This window comes from Gopherus evgoodei, chromosome 12 (assembly GCF_007399415.2).
Source record: "Gopherus evgoodei ecotype Sinaloan lineage chromosome 12, rGopEvg1_v1.p, whole genome shotgun sequence".
Taxonomy (NCBI): domain Eukaryota; kingdom Metazoa; phylum Chordata; order Testudines; family Testudinidae; genus Gopherus; species Gopherus evgoodei.
In genome coordinates, this window is record NC_044333.1 from 39162511 (window position 1) to 39182047 (window position 19537).

Consider the following 19537-nt stretch of genomic DNA (forward strand, 5'->3'; position numbering starts at 1 on the left):
AGTAAAGACAACACACGTGGCAGAACCGCTTTGTCTTGCATGTGTCTGAACAGGGAATTCCATAGCTCCCGTTGCTGTTCCGCCTGCCCACCCTTCGTCCCCCCGTGCCTGAAACTTGGACTGTTCGTGTACAGAGCAGAGGCTGCCTCTGTAATGTGGCCTGTAGCACTTTAAAATTGCCCATCTAATCGCTCTTCTCTCCATGTGCAACTTGGCGCGTCTCAGTGCAGATCATTCCTTCAGCGTCTCCCCCCAGGTCTTGTTGCCTCCTGGGAAGAGGGTGGTAAAAAGAGGTTTTGAAGGCAGGGGTGAAAGTAAGTTAAAGGACTTACCAGTACGCTAGAGTCCTTGGGAGGGGCGGGGCCTCAACCGGACAAGGCGGGGCCCTTAAACAAGATTTAAAGGCCCCGGGGCTGTGGCTGGGAGCCCCGGGGCCTTTAAATCACCCCCGGAGCTACCAGCTGCAGAGGCAGCTGGGAGCCCCGACACTCAGGGGTGATTTAAAGGGCGTGGGGCTCTGGCTACCGCAGTGAAGCCCTGGGCCCTTTAAATCACCACCGGAACCCTATTGCCGCTACCGTAGGGCTCTGGCAGCGATACTCAGGAGGCAATTTAAAGGGACCTGGGCTCTGGCTGCTGCGGGGAGCCCTGAGCCCTTTAAATCGCCAGCCTGGGGAAGCTGGTTGGGTCCGGCACAGTGTACAAGCTCTTGCCAGTAAGCCAAGCCGGACCGGACCGAACTGGCTTCCTTTCACCTCTGTTTAAAGGGGAGGAAGGCCTGGAGCGGATTGCCATGTCCTTGACTACATGACTCACCTGTCGTTTCTATGGCAGCAAGCCAGTGTCAGTCCTGTTGATGGCATCTGTCAGAACCCTGAATGCTACGACCCATCTGCTCCAGAAAAGAATCGTCCTTGTGAAAACGATTGGTGGTTATTTCCTGCCGATGAAACTGTTCCACCTCATGCTTTTCTCACCCTGTCTCCATGCTGTCCCCTCTGTCTGCATCCTAAAGTGCCAAGTGCCGGCGCATGCTCTTCTCTCAAATCTCCCCTCGTTTCTTCCGCAGGCGCTTGCCGCCCTTGGTAACCTGCTGTTTCCCATTTGTGATATGAAAAGGCATGAGGGAGGGTGGCCTTGTGGTTAAGCTACCGGACTGGGACTTCTGGGGTCTGGATCAAAATTCTCTGTTCTGCCACAAATTCCTTGTGTGATGAGCAAATCTATAGTCTCCTTGCACATCCCTTCCCCATCTATAAAAGCAGGGCACTAATCCAGCCTTAGATTGCAGAGTATCCAGCATCAGGGGGCTTTGATTTCTCTTTGAACCCTCTTGGTGCTGTAAAACAAACCCACCAATGACAGGGAGCACGTCCTTCCAAGTTTCTTGGAGTGTCTTATGTTCATCTGCCTCGATTATCAACTCCTTTAGCCAGGCAGTATCTTCCGTCTCTGACAGCTCATGTGCCGCAGATCACACTGATCCATCAGAACGTGTCCCCCTAGTGTCCTCGCTGGGTTGCTCCACTGCCACGTTTTGTGAATGGATTTTTTTCTAGAGCTGTCAAAATTAGTCGCGATTAATTGTGCAGTTAAACAATAATAGAACACCATTTATTTAAATATTTTTGGATGTTTTCCACATTTTCAAATATATTGATTTCAATTGCAACACAAAATACAAAGTGTACGCTACTCACTTTATTATTTTCAATTACAAATACTTGCACTGTAAAAATGATAAACAAAAGAAGCAGTATTTTTCAATTCATTTCATACAAGTACTCTAGTGCCATCTCTTTATCATGAACGTGTAACTTACAAATGTAGATTTAGTGTTACATAACTGCATTCAAAAATAAAACCATGTAAAACTTGAGCGCCTATAAGTCCACTCAGTCCTACTTCTTGTCCAGCCAATTGCTCAGACAAACAAGTTTGTTTACATTTGCAGGAGATAATGCTGCCCGCTTCTTGTTCACATGGTCACTTGAAAGTGAGAACAGGCGTTCTCATGGCACTTTTTTAGCTGAGGTCACGAGATATTTACATGCCAGATGTGCTAAAGATTCATATGGCCCTTCAACCACCATTTCAGAGGACATGTCCATGCTGACAATGGGTTCTGCTCGATAATGATCCAAAGCAGTGCGGATCAACGCATGTTCATTTTCATCATCAGCGTCAAATGCCACCAGCAGAAGGTTGATTTTCTTTTTTGGTGGTTCAGGTTCTGTAGTTTCTGCATCAGAGTGTTGCTCTTTTAAGACTTCTGAAAGCGTGTCCCACACTTTGTCCCTTTGATTTTGGAAGGCACTTCGGATTCTTAAACCTTGGGGAGAGTGCTGTAGCTATCTTTAGAAATCTCACACTGGTACCTTTGCGTGTTTGTCAGATCTTCAGCATAAATGTTCTTAAAATGAACAACATGGGCTGAGTCATCATTCAAGACTGCTATAACATGAAATATCTGGCAGAATGTGGGTAAAACTGAGCAGGGGACATACAATTCTCCCTCAAGCAGTTCAGTCACAAATTTAATTGATGCATTAATTTTTAACGAGCATCATCAGCATGGAAGCATGTTCTCTGGAATGGTGGCCGAAGCGTGAAGGGGCATACGAATGTTTAGCATATCTGGCATGTAAATATCTTGCAATGCCGGCTACAAAAGTCGCATGCAAATGCCTGTTCTCGCTTTCTGGTGACATTGTAAATAAGAAGTGGGCAGCATTATCTTCCATAAACAAACTAGTTTGTCTTAGCAATTGGCTGAACAAGAAGTAGGACTGAGTGGACTTGTGGGCTTAAAAGTTTTGCATTGTTTTGTTTTTGAGTTCAGTTATGTAAGTTACAAATACGCTAGTGCCATCTCTTTTTATGTGTATGAAGTGAATTGAAAAATACTGCTTCTTTTGGTTATCATTTTTACAGTGCAAATATTTGTAATAAAAAATAATATAAAGTGAGCAGTGTACACTTCATATTCTGTTCTAACTGAAATCAATATATTTGAAAATGTAGAAAAAGTCCAAAAATATTGAATACATTTCAATTGGTATTCTGTTTAACAGTGCGACTGAAACTGTGATTAATCGTGATTAATTTTTTTGCATTAATCTCATGAGTTAACTGCAATTAATCAACATCCCTAATTTTTCCCTTTGGCACCAGCCACTGCCCCACTCGTGATGCTTAGTACAGCCTATCCGGGACGTCTCTGTCTGAAGAGGAAATATTCTCCTCTGCTTGAACAAATTAATAAAATTGGCAACTGCTTAGTTCTTCCTAAGAAGTCACTAGAGTAACTCAGGAGTATTGCAGACCAGCTGTTGGACTCTCCTCCTGTCTTAACATCACAGTTATCAGCAATGTGCCTCTATTATGCCCACCCGGTGTTTACTTAGTTACACTGAAAGTGGAAGAAACTGACTGCAATTGGGCATAGCCCATTTCTTCACGCAGGGTTTTGGCTGTGCGGTGCCGGTGGCAGAACCTGTCTCATGGAATGCCAAAGCACCCATTCTTTTTTGGTTCTGTGGCAGGAGCTCAGCAGGGATGATGCCGGAGAGGTGGCATGTCATATCATTTGGCGAGTTAGAGCAGCGGATCTGGTTTTGGGCGGCTCCCAGGGCCCATGGGGAGGACGCGCTCGCATTGATTTTTTTTTTGTCTGGCGTCCGATCTCTCCTGGTGATCACCAAAGGGATTCTCAGACTATACATTAGCTCTGCTCTATTTCACTGTGCAGCCTTTCACCTCCAGGGCTGGAAGAAGGAGGCCTCTCGTATTTTCTCACCTGCCCCCCCTATATCTTTCACGTCCCATAAAGAATTTCTCACTCACTTGTCTTGCATCTAAAGCAGGGGACCTAGTGGTGCGACAATGATAGCCACTTGCTGGGAGACAGAGCTGCTATGGACTTGCACCTACAAACACGCCCGGTGGTGCTTTCCCTTTAAACCAAATGCCCACAGTCTAATAGTTGCTTGTCATTGTTTCTCCCTTGAGAGATCAAGAGAAATCCCTTGTCATTGAGCTCACCAGCCATTGGCAAGGAGCAATAGTCAGCTTGCGCTCTGGGTTGTTAGAACCCTTTAGCTGTGGCAGGCTGCCCTCTGGATGAACTGGAGGGCCACTGCGGGCCAAAATTCAAGATTCTGTTGCCCCAGATCCAAAGCCCATTGGCATTGTTGGACGAGGCCCTGGTTTCTCTCACCTACACAAGTTGCCAGCTGATCAGCCAGGAGGTGGAAAAAAGTGATATTTTCCCCCCAGGACATTGCAGTCCTGATTATGCAGAGATAGGGTGACCAGATGTCCCGATTTTATTGGGACAGTCCCATTATTTGAGGCTTTTTCTTATATAGGCACTGATTACCCCCCTGCCCTGTCCCGATGTTTCACATTTGCCATCTGGTCACGCTATGCAGAGAAGGTAACTTGATACAGGCTATTCCTGCTCTCTGCAGAGAGGGCATGAATGGATTAATTCTCCTGACACCCCTGTGAAGTCAGGAACTATAATTCCCATTTTGCACATAGGGACTTGAAACAGAGAGAGGGAGTGACTTGCCCCATTCCATGAAGGCAGTTACTGACGGAGCTGGGAACAGAGCAGAGCTCCCCAGCCTGATGCCTGAGCGCACAGAACGTAGGCTCAACAAAAATCTAAGCACTAAAATAAGCAAGAGACAAGGGAAATCTGATCCAATTCAGACTGCATCTGCACAGGTGACAGACTGCCTCTGATTCACAGACCCCCAGCAGCTTGTGTATGTGATTCCTGATTGCAGACAAGAACTCCATTTAATCACAACTTTGTTTTCTGATTAAAATGAACCTTCTGCAGTGGGAGAGGCTTGCAGATAGTCCGAAGGATAAAACTTCCCGAACCTCAAAAATGGGACTAAATTGGCTAAGAAACCAGAAAGGAAGAATCAGGCTGCTCCTTTTCCTATGTGTTGAATGAGGCACTATTGGGTCAAATTTGGCTTAAAATGTAGGTGTTTTTTTTAAGCTACAAAATGAAATATAAAGATTATCCATCTGTTGAAAATTTAGGCCCCTGTAAGGCATCACAAATTGGGTACAACAGGTGACTTGTTGCTTCTGAAAATCTTGGCCTTTGGGAACTTTGTTTAAAGGTTTTCTGCCATATATGACAGCCAAATATTACAGCCTTGGGGCTAGTGCTTCAGATTTTGAAACTGAAGTTGACTAGAAACTGACTAGTCTGTCTGAATTGTCTCTGAGACGAGAACTGAAAAAGGAGGCAAACAGTATAGACAGTGAAGAACAGCAATTTAATGGGGAAACCACATTAGTAGGGAAACTTTGTGGGTTTTCTTCACTGACTTGATTTAAAACCAAATCAAACTTTAAAAAAAAAAACACTGTAAAATGTGTTGGGGTTCCTGGAGCTGTTTTCCCAGGGCTTTCCTCTGTGTTGAGATGTTTTAGTTAACTGGGCTGCGTGGGAGACCTTGACTCCAGAACCAGTGTTGCCAACTCTCATGATAATTAGTGTGTCATCTTGAAGCCCCAGCCCCTGGAATCCTGTGATCATAGAAGCCTTGTAGCTTTCACTTAAAAGTTTCTCACCCTTATGGTGGTGGAGGTAAGCTTGTAAGTGTGCCCTGGATGTTACCTGAAGACTCCAAAACCTAAAGGCAATTCAAAAAGACACCCACGTTTATCACTATGTTAAAAACAAATTTACGTGACTCATGATTTTTGAACACTGGAGACTGACAAGACAGACCTCCTGATTTATATTTCTCTTGAGTTCAAGTGTTTTCGTGGTAATAAAGTTCCGCCTTTGGCTCACTGCAGCAGTAAAGACTCCTTGTTGTTCCTGTAGCAACATGTTTTTTTGGAAGGGATGAAATGCTGAAAGGAATGTAACTGTTGACCTTGGGCTGGAATAGGGTTAAGGAGTGTATATGTGAGTCACTTCAGATAACAGCCTTCACTGCTTTTTTTCCTCCAAAATAATTCGTTATCTCCTCGCTCTCCCATCAGCATATTTCCGTGACATCTCCCATTCTACAGTGTAGAAAGGAAATGTGTTTCTCTAATTTGTTAATCTGATACATTATTTTTTTAATCTCGCATGGCCAGCCCATCGATTATTTTTTTCATTAAAAAGAAACAAGGCCCCCTCCCCCAAAGTGAGAATTGCTTTAAGTTATGAATCAAAATTGCTGTAACAAACTGGCTAATGCGTACGTGTAGCACTGCTCATGACTGGCTGGAATGAGAGCTGGGTCATAGACCCTGTACTGCGAATAGAGATTTTCCTTCACCTCATGTGGCAGGGGAATGTGCTATTGGAGCAAGAAATTCAGAGATCTGTCCCCACAGCGGTGATGGTGTTGAGGGAAGCAATGGGCACCAAGATTTATTTAACATTATTATTTATTTTATTCATTTATTATAACCATGGATTTGCTGAGACTGCAAGTTGCGGGGAACTTGGCTGTAGAGAAACCCTGTCAGCAGGCAGCTTCCTGGATTATCTTGATGCCTTGTGGCAGGTATGCTACCATGTCAGTAGCGACTCCTGAGTGCTGGGAGTGGAATAAGAGGGCTCCCCAATATCTAAAACCTAATATCCTAGCTACTCTGGCTTCCAGCTCCATGAAAAGTGACCTAAATGTGATCTGATCTGTGCAGCTCAAAGGTAGGCAGGTGAGTAGGACGGTGGGGAGGGAAGACTTTGGCTGTAGTCGGTTATTGCCTTTGAGAGATCGATTGCAGAGAGTGTGAGAGAGAGAGAGAGAGAACCAGCGCACTGTGGAGGCTGCAAAGTATGCTGGAATGTGGCACTTCCTAAACTGTATCTCCAGGGTTCTTCCCTCGGGCTCACGTTCTCTCTGCAGACGCAGCCCTGCATTTTGTTTGCAGACCGTCCTCCTGTTGAGCGGAGCGAGAAGGCCACCTCTCTGGGATGTGGCACCAGGTTCTCCGTGTGTGTGTCTCTCTCTCCTGTGGACGCGCCGCTGGTGCTGCGGCGTGCAACTTGGCGTGCTGAAAGGTGTGGCCTGTGCCGTGGTAAGCTCAAAAGCTGAAGCTGGTGGCAGATGCGCTCCCTACAGCCCAGTTCTGCCCTCAGGCAGAAAAACCCCAATATTTCCTTATGGTGCGAGGCCCTTAGCTCTGCTGCTGGCTGTGGTAGCATTGGGCTCAGCTGCTCGCTGCAGGAAGCCCTTAACCAGCAGTAGAAAGGACTCTGCTGGCTAACCCCACTGGAAGTGGCTTGCACAAACTCTCTGATACTCTTCTGTCCTCATCTACCTATTTAATCAAACTCCCCGGGCCCAGCTTCCAAGCCCTCCTGTTGGCCATGTCTCTCCCCATCCAGTCACTATTTTCCTGGTTCTTGTCGGTTTGCACTTTGGTGGAAAATGCCAGTCTGTCTAATAAACCCCTTTGCTGTGATTTGGGTTCGCTCCTGCCTTGCCCCACCTAGAACGCGTTGGGGTAGGACGTGATGTGTGGCTTAAACCCATTCAGTAGTGGGGGGGGAAGAGGGTTAACTCTAAATGAATGAAATAAAGGTGGCTTTTCTGCATGGTTTTGGATCTTCAGATCTCTCTTCCGCCAGCATCTGGCAGTGCATGTTTGGTTCTGATGGCTGGCCAGTGAGCCTGTATGTGGTGGATTTGGTCTTGGTTCAGTTCCCAGTGGACGTACATGTTCCTCTCATAATTCTGCCAACCACAACTGAAGCTGCTAACAGGGGATCCAGTTCAACATCAACCGGGGATATAGGATTGGCTGAGTCTCAGGGCCTGAACTCCCCGCTGATCCCAGAGGAGGTTGAAGTTGAGATACGCCATTGGGGCCTGGTGGAAGGAAGCTCCTGCTCATGCTGTACTTGTCTAATGGGTAAACAGAGAAGGGTTGTAAATCTGGCATCTTTCACCAATGCAGAGATCTTAAATTTTCACTCGGAAGGAGAGGTGCTGACAGGGGCCAGTGCAAGAATCCGGGTGGAGAGGTGGCCCGGCACGCATGCGCAGTGTTGTCAGTTGTGCGTGCAGTTTCGGTGAGTGTACAGTCACAGATGGCATGCATGGATTCCCAGCGAAATCTCGAGCTCATGGCGTGGATGCGCGTTTCCCATGGTGGGTGCAATTGAGTTGCCCATTGAGTAAGAAGGCCTCTGATGACGTGCACCTTGAATTAATTCACACTTCTCTCTCTTTCTGCCTCACCCCTTTACAAATATTTGCAGAAGTCAGTTTTCATAGGAACCTCTGAGGAAGTCAGGCCCGCCTGCACTTACACCTGTCCTGTCCTAGTCTCACTTCTCTCTGTCCCAGGTTCCCAGCCTGACCACTTCCCTCCCTGCATGGGCCAGTGAGAACAGCCACTCTCATTTGGTGACCTCTCCCATCCTTCCGTGCCTTATTCCTTTCTCTTTCAGCTGCAATTCCCTTTAGGGTGACCAGATGTCCCGATTTTATAGGGGCAGTCCTGATTCTGGGGTCTTTTTCTTATATAGGCTCCTATTACTCCCCCAATCCCTGTCCCGATTTTTCACACTTGCTGTCTGGTCGCCCTAATTCCCTTCTACTCTTCGGGTTGTAACTCTGATCCGCTTTACAGCAGCCCTGCTCCATCGCGTTAGGGGCCGTACAAACACGCAACACTGAAGTGGTCCCTGCCCCATGGTCTAACGCTGGTCAGCAGATCTTGGGCTCTGATGTTGGGCAGGGCTCGAGAGGGCTGTCTCATTGTAGCCCTGCTGGAAGGAAGCTTCCCGTTGCTCTCCTGCCTGTGTGACGCTGCCACGTGCCGAGGGCCTGCCACTTGGTTAGGCACCTCTACACAAGTTGCCTTGCACGAGTTATTCGCTGTCTGACCAGGGTGGACTTCCGATGGAGTCTTTCAGATTTCTCCTTCCAGAAACCAAACACACACAATCCTGTCTTGCTCACCTGTGCTTGGCTTCCTTGCCCAGTTTACACGGTCTGTTCTGCCTGTAGCCTTTCAACCTGCTCCTCTTTAATTCTCCTGCTTTTGAATTGATTCATCTGGCTTTTTCTTCCCTCCCTCCAGCCCCCTCCCCACCCTTTGCTTTTAAAATATGGAGTTCAGCTGCTTACTCACTTTTCTGTCTCCCAGCTGAGGCCTCTCATGCAGGTTTCAGCTCCTATGATAATGCGGAAAGTTGAACTGGCCCCATTACTGCGCTGCGATGGTTGAATTGATAACGGCTTGATAATGGTGGAGATAGCCGGTGCTCAGTAGCCAATAGCTCTCCCTCTTCTCCCATTAACATTCCCCACCACGGATCGGCTGGGAGCTGCCTATCTGCTCTCCATTTCCACTCCTCCACTAGATAAGAATGGAAATACTGACTTCATAGCTCACTGATTAAAGTGTCTGGATTTCTGGATAACACACCGATAAATTATGTTTTTCAAAAAGAAGGTAGGAAAGGGAGTGTGGGGGGGGGAGGAGGAACCGTTCAGTCCATTTTTAATTTTTCTCTCTCTCACTGTGCCCCGTTTTCTGCTGTGGCCAGCTCCAGCCCTTCCGGAATAGGGGGTTTCCTGCTGGAATGCATCCGCCCATCAAAGATTCGCATTCGTGTTTAGATTCTGCTGCCATTGAAACCCTGGTGCTGTGAACGGAGGGGAAAGCGGACACTAGTTGGCACCTTCTGGAGCTCACCTTTCCCCGCAATAGGTGCCAGTTTCGCGTGGGTGAGATGGGAAGCCAAGGGCTGATCATTCTCAAACCGAACAAGGGAACCATTCATATCCCAGGCTTTATTTGCCATGCAGCCCAGGCAGGCCACACTCTGTATATTGAATTGTACCTTGAATATGCCTTAGCCATGGCGCCTGGGCTCAGGAGCCACTTAAAACCAAGCAACACACTAAATGCCAGTAGCCAGCACAAATAATTCTCTCTGCCCTGACACCACAACTCCCGCTCCGTAGCCTCCCCAGTCGTGACCCATGCTAGGACAGACGTGGGTGCAGGGAGAGGTGCCTTGCTTATCCTGGCCTTATCAAAACATCCTATGGTCAAGATCCCAACCACAGCATTAGCTCCATTGTCAGCTGTGGTGTTTCAGGCCATTGCTGCTGTATTTTTATACTGTAAGGGCATTGTCTGTTGGTCAGTAACCTGACCCCGGTGGCCTGCTTGTGTAAGCAACACTGCGTGAATAGTGCCTATGCAATGGGCGTGTAATATAGATATTTCCCATGACTCTGATGAATTTAGGCCATTTCCAGCAGGGATTTGTCAAGCCAGAGCTTTGAAGATTTCAAAGCTTTCTGATTCTCTCCTCAGCCCCAATTTCAATGTAGTCCCTGACCCATCAAGATTCCCCATCGGGGGGGTTTGCCTTTGTAAAGAGATTTTCTTTTTTGCGCAGAGGGTGGGGCGGAAAGAGTTGCTGTCAAGCAGGGAGAAGCTCATAAGAATAATAAGTTGATTTGCCAGCTGAATCCCTGCCCTTTTACCCAGTGGCAATCAAACCTACTTCTGTAGCCATCTAGCTTTCATCCTGGGATCTGATGTCAGGTGCTGTGGCAGAAAGTGCTTCCCCCAGCTCGCTGCTAAACTGTGCCATCCCCTTCTCCTTCCAAGGGCAGAAGGGAACTTGCCTGCAGGGAATGGGCGTAGGATTCACAGGGAGTCTGTCTATGGCTGGCTCTGGGATTTCCCAGCAGGATCTTCCTCTATATTCTGTGTTTAAGATGTGCCCAGCAGTGCTGCTGGACAGGAAGTGGAAAACACAGTATTCAAGTGAAATATCCGAACGAGAATTAGTCTAGAACATTGGGGCTACCACTCCGGGGTGGCGGAGGGTTAGGAATTGTCATGGGATCGCCAGTGATAACGAGTTGGAAAGCCTGTGTTTTAGGTGTCATCCGACACCAGAGCCACCAGTAGATGCAGAAGGGGACTCACGGTGGGGTGTTGGTGACCCAGGGACAGGACACCTGAATGGAAGCTGTTGTTTCACTATGACCTTGGGGGAAATCCCTTAACCCCTCAGTGTCCGTCTGTGAATAGGGATAAACCATACAGATCTCTTGCAAAGCACATTGCACTTGGGAGATAGTGACCCATTCTGAATCTCCTTCAGTACTTCGTGCTGCACCCTGGGCTTTCCTTCCGGGTCTCCCATATAGGTCTGCATCAAGCCAACTCTGCTTGGCTTCTAAGCTCTGTTGGAATCACAGCTCATGGTTCTGTGGCTGCAGGTCACAACAGTGATGCAAAGGTGCTTGGTGGAGAACTGAACTGGACTGGGCAAATTTAGGTTGAAAAACTCCATTCCTGTAACGATGGCTTTTTTACTTCCTGCCTATTCCCAAGTCACGGCCTGGTCTAGTGGTTAGAGCCCAGAGACAGGATCAGGAGGTCTTGATCCTAGCACTGCTTTTGACGCTGACGCCCTGTGTGATCCTGGGCAGCTTGCTCCTCTGTCTGAGTTTCCTGATTTGTAAAACGCAGCTAACGATTAATACCAGCCTCCTGGAAGGGTTGAGGCTTAGTCTGTTAGTGGCTGCTGAAGGCTCTGAGACTTTCATATGAAAGTGGATTTACAGATGCCAAGTATTCATATATCATCAATTCCTCTCTTACCCACTTTATGAAGTGACTGGCTCTCCTGTTGTTTGTTTGTCGTAGAGTAGTGCTAGAGACCCTGACTGAGATCAAGGCCCTATTTGCTGGGCGAGAGACGCCTAGTGAGAGACACTTCCTGCTTCAAAGGGCTTAGGTCAAGTGTCCACTACAAAATTGAGTTGACCTAACTTAGGTCCGCACGCAGCCTCTGCAGCGGTTACTTTGCTTGTGCATGTCTACACTCTGCTCCTCGTGTCAGCAGTGTGCGTCCTTCCCAGGAGCGCTTGTATCGATTGTACTGTTAGTGAAGGGCATCGTGGGAAGGCTCCTCGAAGCCAGTAACAGTCAACGTAAGCAAGGCAGCATCTATACTGATACTGCATCGACCTAACTGCCTTGACCGTGACTCCACGCCACTTGTGGAGGTGGAGTTACTCAGGCGGTGTAGCGGGACAGTTACGTCTGTGTGAGCGACATTTAAGTGTAGACGCTTTTTCATAGGTAGGTCCACGTAAACTACCTTGTGTTAACCTAACTATGTATTATTAACCTGGCCGTAGTCCGAACAGACAAAGTGTAGGAGATGAAACAGGTACAGCGAGATGAAGTGATTTGCCCGGGATCAGATCTGGGGCAGAGGTGGGATTAGAAAACATTTTTCCTGAGTCCCATTCCAGTCCAAGCACGGGACCATCCTGCCCCACCTTTCAAGCGCTCTGTGTCCCACTGAAGGAAAGCTTTTCCTTTCAAGCCTTGAGGATGATGCAGTCTGATCCCAACAAAAGCCACTGCAGGAAAAATCCTCTGCCTCCCCCTGAGGGAGTATTATCTCAGCAAGTGTCTTATGAGCATGACTGATTTGTTAATGCAGTCAGGGTTTGTATTGTTTGCATCACACCACCCTACACTGGCATCTGCCACGGCAGTGTATATGTTAAGGAATAGGCCCTTACCAAATTCACAGTCCATTTTGGTCAATTTCACAGCCATAGAATTTTTAAAATTGTAAATTTCACAGATTCAGATATTGAAATTTGAAGTTTCATGATACTGAAACAATGGGGGTCTTGATTCAAATGGGAGTTGGGGGAGGGGAGATTGCAAGGCTATTGTAAGGGGGAGTTGTGGTATTGCCATCCTTACTTTTGCACTGCTGCTGGCAGCAGCGCTGCCTTCAGAGCTGGGCAGCTGGAGAGCAGCGATTGCTGGCTGGGAGCCCAGCTCTGAAGGCAGCGCTGCAACCAGCAACAGCGCTGAAGCGAGGGTGGCCTGGTATGGGGCGGGTTTTCACTTTTGGGGTAGGGGGGCAGGGCCAACCTTCCAGCCAGGAAGTCGTAGACAGGGGGAGCACCGTGGTCACCCCCTACTCACACAGCCAGCCTAAGGCTCCTTTAGCCCCTGAGTACTCGGCTTGGAGCTGGGGAGGGCAGGGCTGGAAGCACCCCAGCCAAGGGCTCCTACTGTACACCGAGCTCCATGCTCCCACCTCCAGGGACCTCCCCCAGCTGCCGTAAAGGTGGCAATACCATGCCCTGCCAGCCTCACGTCTGTGTTGCTGCTGGCAGCAGCTCTGCTTTCAGAGCTAGGCTCCCAGCCAGCAGCTGCTGCTCTCCGGCTGAAGGCAGCGCAGCCACCAGCAGCAGTGTAGAAGTAAATGTGGCAATCCCATGACCCCCCTACAATAGCCAGATTTCACGGGGAGACCAGATTTCACGGTCTGTGATGCTTTTTTTTATGACCGTGAATTTGGTAGGGCCCTATTTATTCACTTCCCAGCAGGGAGCACTGCTGACGGATCTATGGATGTGGCAGGTCAGCTGAAAATTTACCTCCCCTTTCTGCTCACGTCTGTCTGATCAAATCTGTTCCATCTTCACTTTCTCAGTGAAGTCCCAATAGCTCACTAATGCACTGTTGTACGCTAGCAGCCCTGCGATGCCTGACCAAGAAATCTGTTTGCAGCTTTCACACGGAGGTCACAACCAACAGTGCACTTGGAACACTGAGTGCCAAGAGTGAGTGCCTGGGGTAACCCAGGTGAAGGTCTGGACTCTATTTTGAGCCAAAGATGGGGCTGGATATCTGTCAGTTGTAACCTTTCATTTTCCTCGCTAATGTTCCTTCCGCACCTCTGAGTGGTAATCCTGGTTTTTAATTTGTATCACCACCATTGTCTGCATTCACTGCACTGTCAGGAACCAAGCTCACCTTCCAGCTTGGGTACTTACATGGCACCAATCGTTGCAGGGTTTTAGTGGCTTACAATCTTTACTGTATTTATCTTCACTGCTCTCCTAGGGGGCTGGGCAGTGCTGTGATCCCCATTGTATGTATGTGGGAACTGACCCCACCGAGAGCCTATGTGACTTGCCCAAGGTCCCATGTGAAGTCTGTAGCAGAGCAGGGAATTGAAACCGGGCCTCCCAAGTCCTAGGCTTGTGGATCATCCTTTCTTCATGCTGCCAAAATGTCCTAGAGCTGCTTCTTCCTTTGGCCTGTAACTGAGTCTCATCAACGCTGGGGCGAGTTAAGGCAAGTGGGGCACTAAGGCCATGGCTACACTGGCACTTTACAGCGCTGCAACTTTCGCGCTCAGGGGTGTGAAAAAACACTCCCCTGAACGCAGCAAGTTACAGCGCTGTAAAGCCTCAGTGTAATCAGTGCTGCAGCGCTGGGAGCGCGGCTCCCAGCGCTGCACGCTACACCCGTAAGGGATGTGGTTTACATGCAGCGCTGGGAGAGCTCTCTCTCTCAGCGCTGGGGCTCTGACTACACTCACACTTCAAAGTGCTGCCGGGGCAGCGCTTTGAAATTTCCAGTATAGCCATACCCAGAGTCAGCAAACAGCTGCTTTTATCCAAAGCTGCGAGGTAGGTGAGTGAGCTTGAAGGGATGCTGTGTTCTGCAGAACATAGTCTGCTAAATTCTGTTGTGCATAAAAACACATGGCTTGGATCTGGGTCCTATTTTGTCTGACTCATATTCCACTCTGCATCCCCTGACGTTTCTGGGGTCCCACCCTGCCCGCACTTACTACAGATTGTAATGCTTGTTACCTGGACTTCCTGATAGCTTGTTACTTGAATTTCATGGTAGCTACTGCAAGTAGTTCCGTTGACTTCATGGTAGCAAACGCTGTTTCAGTCTGCGGGACTGGAGCGGCTCATCTCTTACAATGCCACATTTTTAGAGTAGTGACGAGGCATGCTGCCATCCGTGGCCAACAGGTAATAAAAATAAAGACCCAAACTTTCTTGAACTTGGTTGCCTAAAGTTAGGCTCTTAAACCCATAATTGGCTCTAAAACCTAGAACTGTGTGGTCCCCGTCCTGTCTCCTCCCCCCTGCCCTCTTCGTGCCAGTGCAGCATATACAAATCCTCAAAAAGCCAACAGGGCACTGCGCTTGCTCAGTACCGTTTGAAAATCAAGTCACTCTTAGGTTCTTAAATCTATATTTAGGCCACCTACTTTTTGGCGCAAATGAGGAGGGTGAGCCTCTGGCTTCCAAACTTTCAGCTTCTTGCGCTGGGAAAGTATCGACTGAAAATCTAAGTTTGCTTCATCTAAATATAAAACTGAAGAGCAAACAGTATAAAGTTCATTTTTAATGTGCTGCCCCATTCCAGTTGGGCTGTTTTCTTTTTTTCTTCCTTTTTTTTTTTTTAAAGGAACTGTGATAAAAAGCAGCGATAAAGCCAGGACTGTTTTGTGTAGGAGTTGGTATCTGCGTTATCTATCTCCCTTTTTCACTCTCTGAGCAGCTCTGTTGTTTTTTACTCTTATCTCGCTCCACCAAAATGCCAAGAACAAAAAAAAAAAGCCTGCACGCACAAACTCCAGTGCCTTGACAATTCATGGACCTGGTGATAAAATGTTATAATTTTATTTTAATGGTAGGTTTTATTTTCATTTTGCAAATGAAGTCAAAATGCAACCAGGCAATGGTGCTGTACTCCCCAGAGCTCACCCCTTTTGTCATTCTCCCCTTCTTTCCTCGTGTAATACAATCTGGGATGATCCAAGTGGCTAGAGAGAGAGGCCTTGTTATATGCTTCACTCTGTTTGCCCAGGGGTTGAACAGTGATTGCTACCTCTGGCTGTGCTAACAGGCTTTGGTGGAAGCTGCTGCCACTTAAACTGCAAGATCATTTTGTGCTTGTATCTAGGACTCTGCCTGTGCACAAAATTCCTGCAGCCAGCAGTGTGGTACCTTGTGTTGCGCTCCGTAGTTCATGAGTGAAGCAAGACTGGGCCAGAACTTCTGGGTGGTGTTGTGTTACAGGGCTGGCCTTACCATGGGGCAAACTGGTGTGCCAGTCTATGTGGGGGCCCCTAAGACCCAGAGCGTAGAAAATTGTCTGCTGCTGGCGCATATGTATTCACTCTGCTCTAGATGCACAGAGATGGTGGAGTGCGGTGCTGGAGGAAGGAGGGCACAAGAGACATAGCAGGCAGGAGAAAAGGTGAGAGGGAATGACAGAAAGCAGCAGGAGCTGTGGGGGGAGAGAGGAGGAGGAGCCTCTTAATGTACCTCTCTAGCACCCCCAGGAGACTGGACTGATTCACACCAGCTTCTCAGAGAGCTTCCTGGTTCCTGCTGCTTCCCTGAACCCCCTTGAGGAGAACAGGCAGTCAGCTGAAGTAGTAGGAGCCAGTTAGGCCCTTAAGATGCTGAGATCTTCCCTCACTCTGGCCCTGCTACCAGCCTGCTTATTTGAGCATTGAGAGCCACTCTAGCTGGCACAGAACAGCAGCCATGAGTGAAAGAAGAAAACGCCCCTCTGGGGCAGCATTCAGAAAAAGAAAGAAAGCAAAGGAAGCTTTTCTATCCAAGCAGGAAGGAGCTCTCCTGAGATACACAGACACAAATGTTCACGGGGAGCCTTCCGGCCCCAGTGAGGATGTGAGTGGTGAGGAGATGCCTGATCTTCCAGGTAGTCAGAGGGCGGGAGACCTGGCAGCTACTGCAGCATCCATATCTCCATCTCAAATGGATGTAACCATGCCCATTCCTGAAGAAAAGTGTAGATCAGAGAAGAATGTGGTGGAGGCACAAGAAACAGCTCTGCTGAGTTTAGTTCCTTAAGTCTAGATGATCCAGGACTGTGGACCCACTTGAGCTGTAGCCTGAGGGACTTCCTTGTACTGCATGGGCCACAGAAAGTGAAAAACTTCATGTTCCCCAAAGACAATGAAAACAGAAGTTTCCATCCAACACATCACTGGTGTGAAATCCCCAGTGGTGACAAAGTGGAGAGGCCAGGGCTTATGTACTCAAAACCCCACAATGCTGCATACTGTTTTTGTTGCAAACTCTTCCAGTCTAATGTTCCAGCCACATTGGGTTCTACAGGAAGAAAGACTGGAAAAAATCTGGCAAGAAATCTAGCATGCCATGAGAAGACAGCATATCACCAGAGAGCGTTCCGTAGGTGGAAAGAGCTTGAGATGAAACTAAGGTTAAAGGCCACCATAGATGATCAGCCTCAAGAGAAGATTGCATCAGAGTCTCATCAGTGTCAAAATGTTCTGAAAATGCCCATTTCCATTGTGAGAATGCTTGCTACCCAAAACCTAGCACTGTGTGGCGCTTCAGATTAGCTGTATGTGCCAAACAATGGAAACTTCCTTAAAATTGTGGAGCTGATGGCTGAGTTTGATGCTGTACTCCAGGAGCATCTAAGAAGAGTCACCACTCAAGAAAAGTACACACCACTACCTGGGAAGAACAATTCAAAATGAGATCATACAGTTACTGGCCACAAAAGTCAAACAGAAGATTGTGGCAAATCTAAAGTCAGCAAGATGATATTACTCTCTTCTGGACTGCACAAATGACTTTAATGGTGAGTTTTGTAATGACAACAGAACCTAGTGAAAATGTCCCTGCAATGGTGACTGTCAAAGAGCATTTTCTAGAATTTATTGACATTGATGATAGTACAGGAGCTGGTATGACAAATGTGCTTCTTAAAAAGCTGGAAGATACAGGAATTGCGACAGCTGACATGAGAGATCAGGGCTACGATAATGGTGCCAACATGAGAGGAAAGAACAGAGGAGTGCAGACACGGATCTGAGAATTAAACCCTCAAACTTTTTTTTTTTTTTTTGGTTCCATGCAGTTCTTTCATTGAACTTGGTGGTCAGTGATGCAGCATCAGCTTCTAGTAAGGCTGCTGAATTTTTTAATGTAATTCAAAGTATCTTTGTATTTTTTTTCTGCATCAACTCATCAATGGCAAATTTTGAAGCAACATTTGGGAACATCCTCTCTGACGCTGAAACCACTGCGTGCCACATAATGGGACAGTCAAGTGGAGGCGATAAAGCCTATCAAACACCAAATTGGGAAGACAGATGATGCCATAGTTGCCATTATGGAGGATAATGCTATAACAGGAACTGTACGTGGGAGAACAGTGGGAGAGGGAAATGGAATCACGAGAAACATATGTAACTTCAAATTTCTATGTGGCTTAGTGTTGTGGCTTGACATACTGTTTGAAATAAATGTTATAAGCAAGAAACTCCAAGATGTTAACCTTGATATATCTGGAGCAATGGAACAACTGGACAAAGCAAAGTCATACATACAGTCTTACCAGTCAGATGAGGGATTTCAAAACCGTTCTGAAGAGTGCACAGAAGTTTGCAGAGGAACTTCACATTGAAGCTATTTTCCCCACCCATTCAAGAATACAAGAGTCACTGAAGAAGACATTTTGATTACAAGGCACGGGATAATCCCATAAGAGACCCCAAACAACAATTCAAAGTTGAATTCTTTAACCAGGTGCTAGATTATGCAATACAGCCAGTTGAAGAGTGTTTCATGCAGCTCAAGGAACACAGCAGTATATTTGGGATGTTGTATTATATTCCAAAACTTCTCACTATCCCTGAAGAAGACCTACACCAGCAATGCAGGGCACTAGAGACAGTGTTAACACATGATGACATGTGTGATATTGATGCGGGTGATTTAGGTGATGAACTGAAAGCCCTTTCAAGATACATTTCAGCAGGATCAACTCCAAAGGCTGTTCTGGAATATATGTTCACAAATAAGATAACCACCTTCTTTCCTAATGCTTTTGTTGCTCTGTGCATACTCCAAACACTTCCTGTAAGAGTTGCCAGTGAAGAACGCAGCTTCTCCAAGCTCAAGTTAATAAAAACACATCTACGCTCCACAATGCCACAGAGAGGCTGATCGGCCTTGCAACCATCTCAGTAGAGCGTGAGCTGGCTCAGACTGTGGACCTTCAGGAAGCAGTTCAAATCTTTGCAACCAAGAAGGCACGGAAAGCACCACTTTGATTATTCAAACAGATAAAAATGCCAGTGTTTACTATGCAGACAAGAAAAGTTACATTTGCTGTTCAGGTGTTTGAAAGATAAGTGTTACTTAAAATTTTTGAACAAAGCATTTTAAGTTGTTAAGTCTCCTTTATTGGGGTAGGTAGCAGAGCAGTACCATGAGAGGAGTGGAACAGGAAGAAGGCCGAATTGAGACCTTTCAAAGTTTTGGCCCAAGTGAGGGGGCATGGGGATGTCATTTGAGCTCCCAGCCTCAGGTGCCAAAATGTTGTGGGCCAGCCCTGATGTTGTAGGAAGTGGTGGCAGTGACTCATTAGGGGGCACCTTCCCTTTGGGTCAGCAGTGTCCCGGGGTGGGCTTACAGCGTGGTCTATATTGCAGGAGGTGCGATCCTTAAGGTGAGCGTTAAAGCAGAGGCCATGACTTTCAGCTACCCCATGGCACTTTCTACAAGATAAGGTGTGTTTACTTCAGCATCTCACCTGTTAAACAGCTGCCACATGTCAACCCAGAGGTGGCTGCATTTCAGCAATTATTTTTGTTGTTCATAGCTCTGTCACAGCACCTTTAAGGCTCCCCTGACATTTTAAAAATGCTTTGAGGTCATTT

General features: G+C 47.3%; 1 protein-coding gene across 3 annotated transcripts in view; it reads left to right on the forward strand.

The window, feature by feature from the left end:
- ZFPM1 (zinc finger protein, FOG family member 1) overlaps window positions 1-19537 on the forward strand; it is a 133843-nt gene that overhangs the window by 6351 nt on the left and 107955 nt on the right. The window contains exon 1 of one of the 3 annotated variants that reach the window (XM_030582132.1): window positions 7019-7056. The exons of the other annotated variants lie outside the window; for them this stretch is intronic. The gene's annotated coding sequence lies outside the window, so the exon portion shown is untranslated. Of the gene's footprint in view, window positions 1-7018; window positions 7057-19537 lie in introns of those variants that run through there. 3 annotated transcript variants of the gene reach the window in all.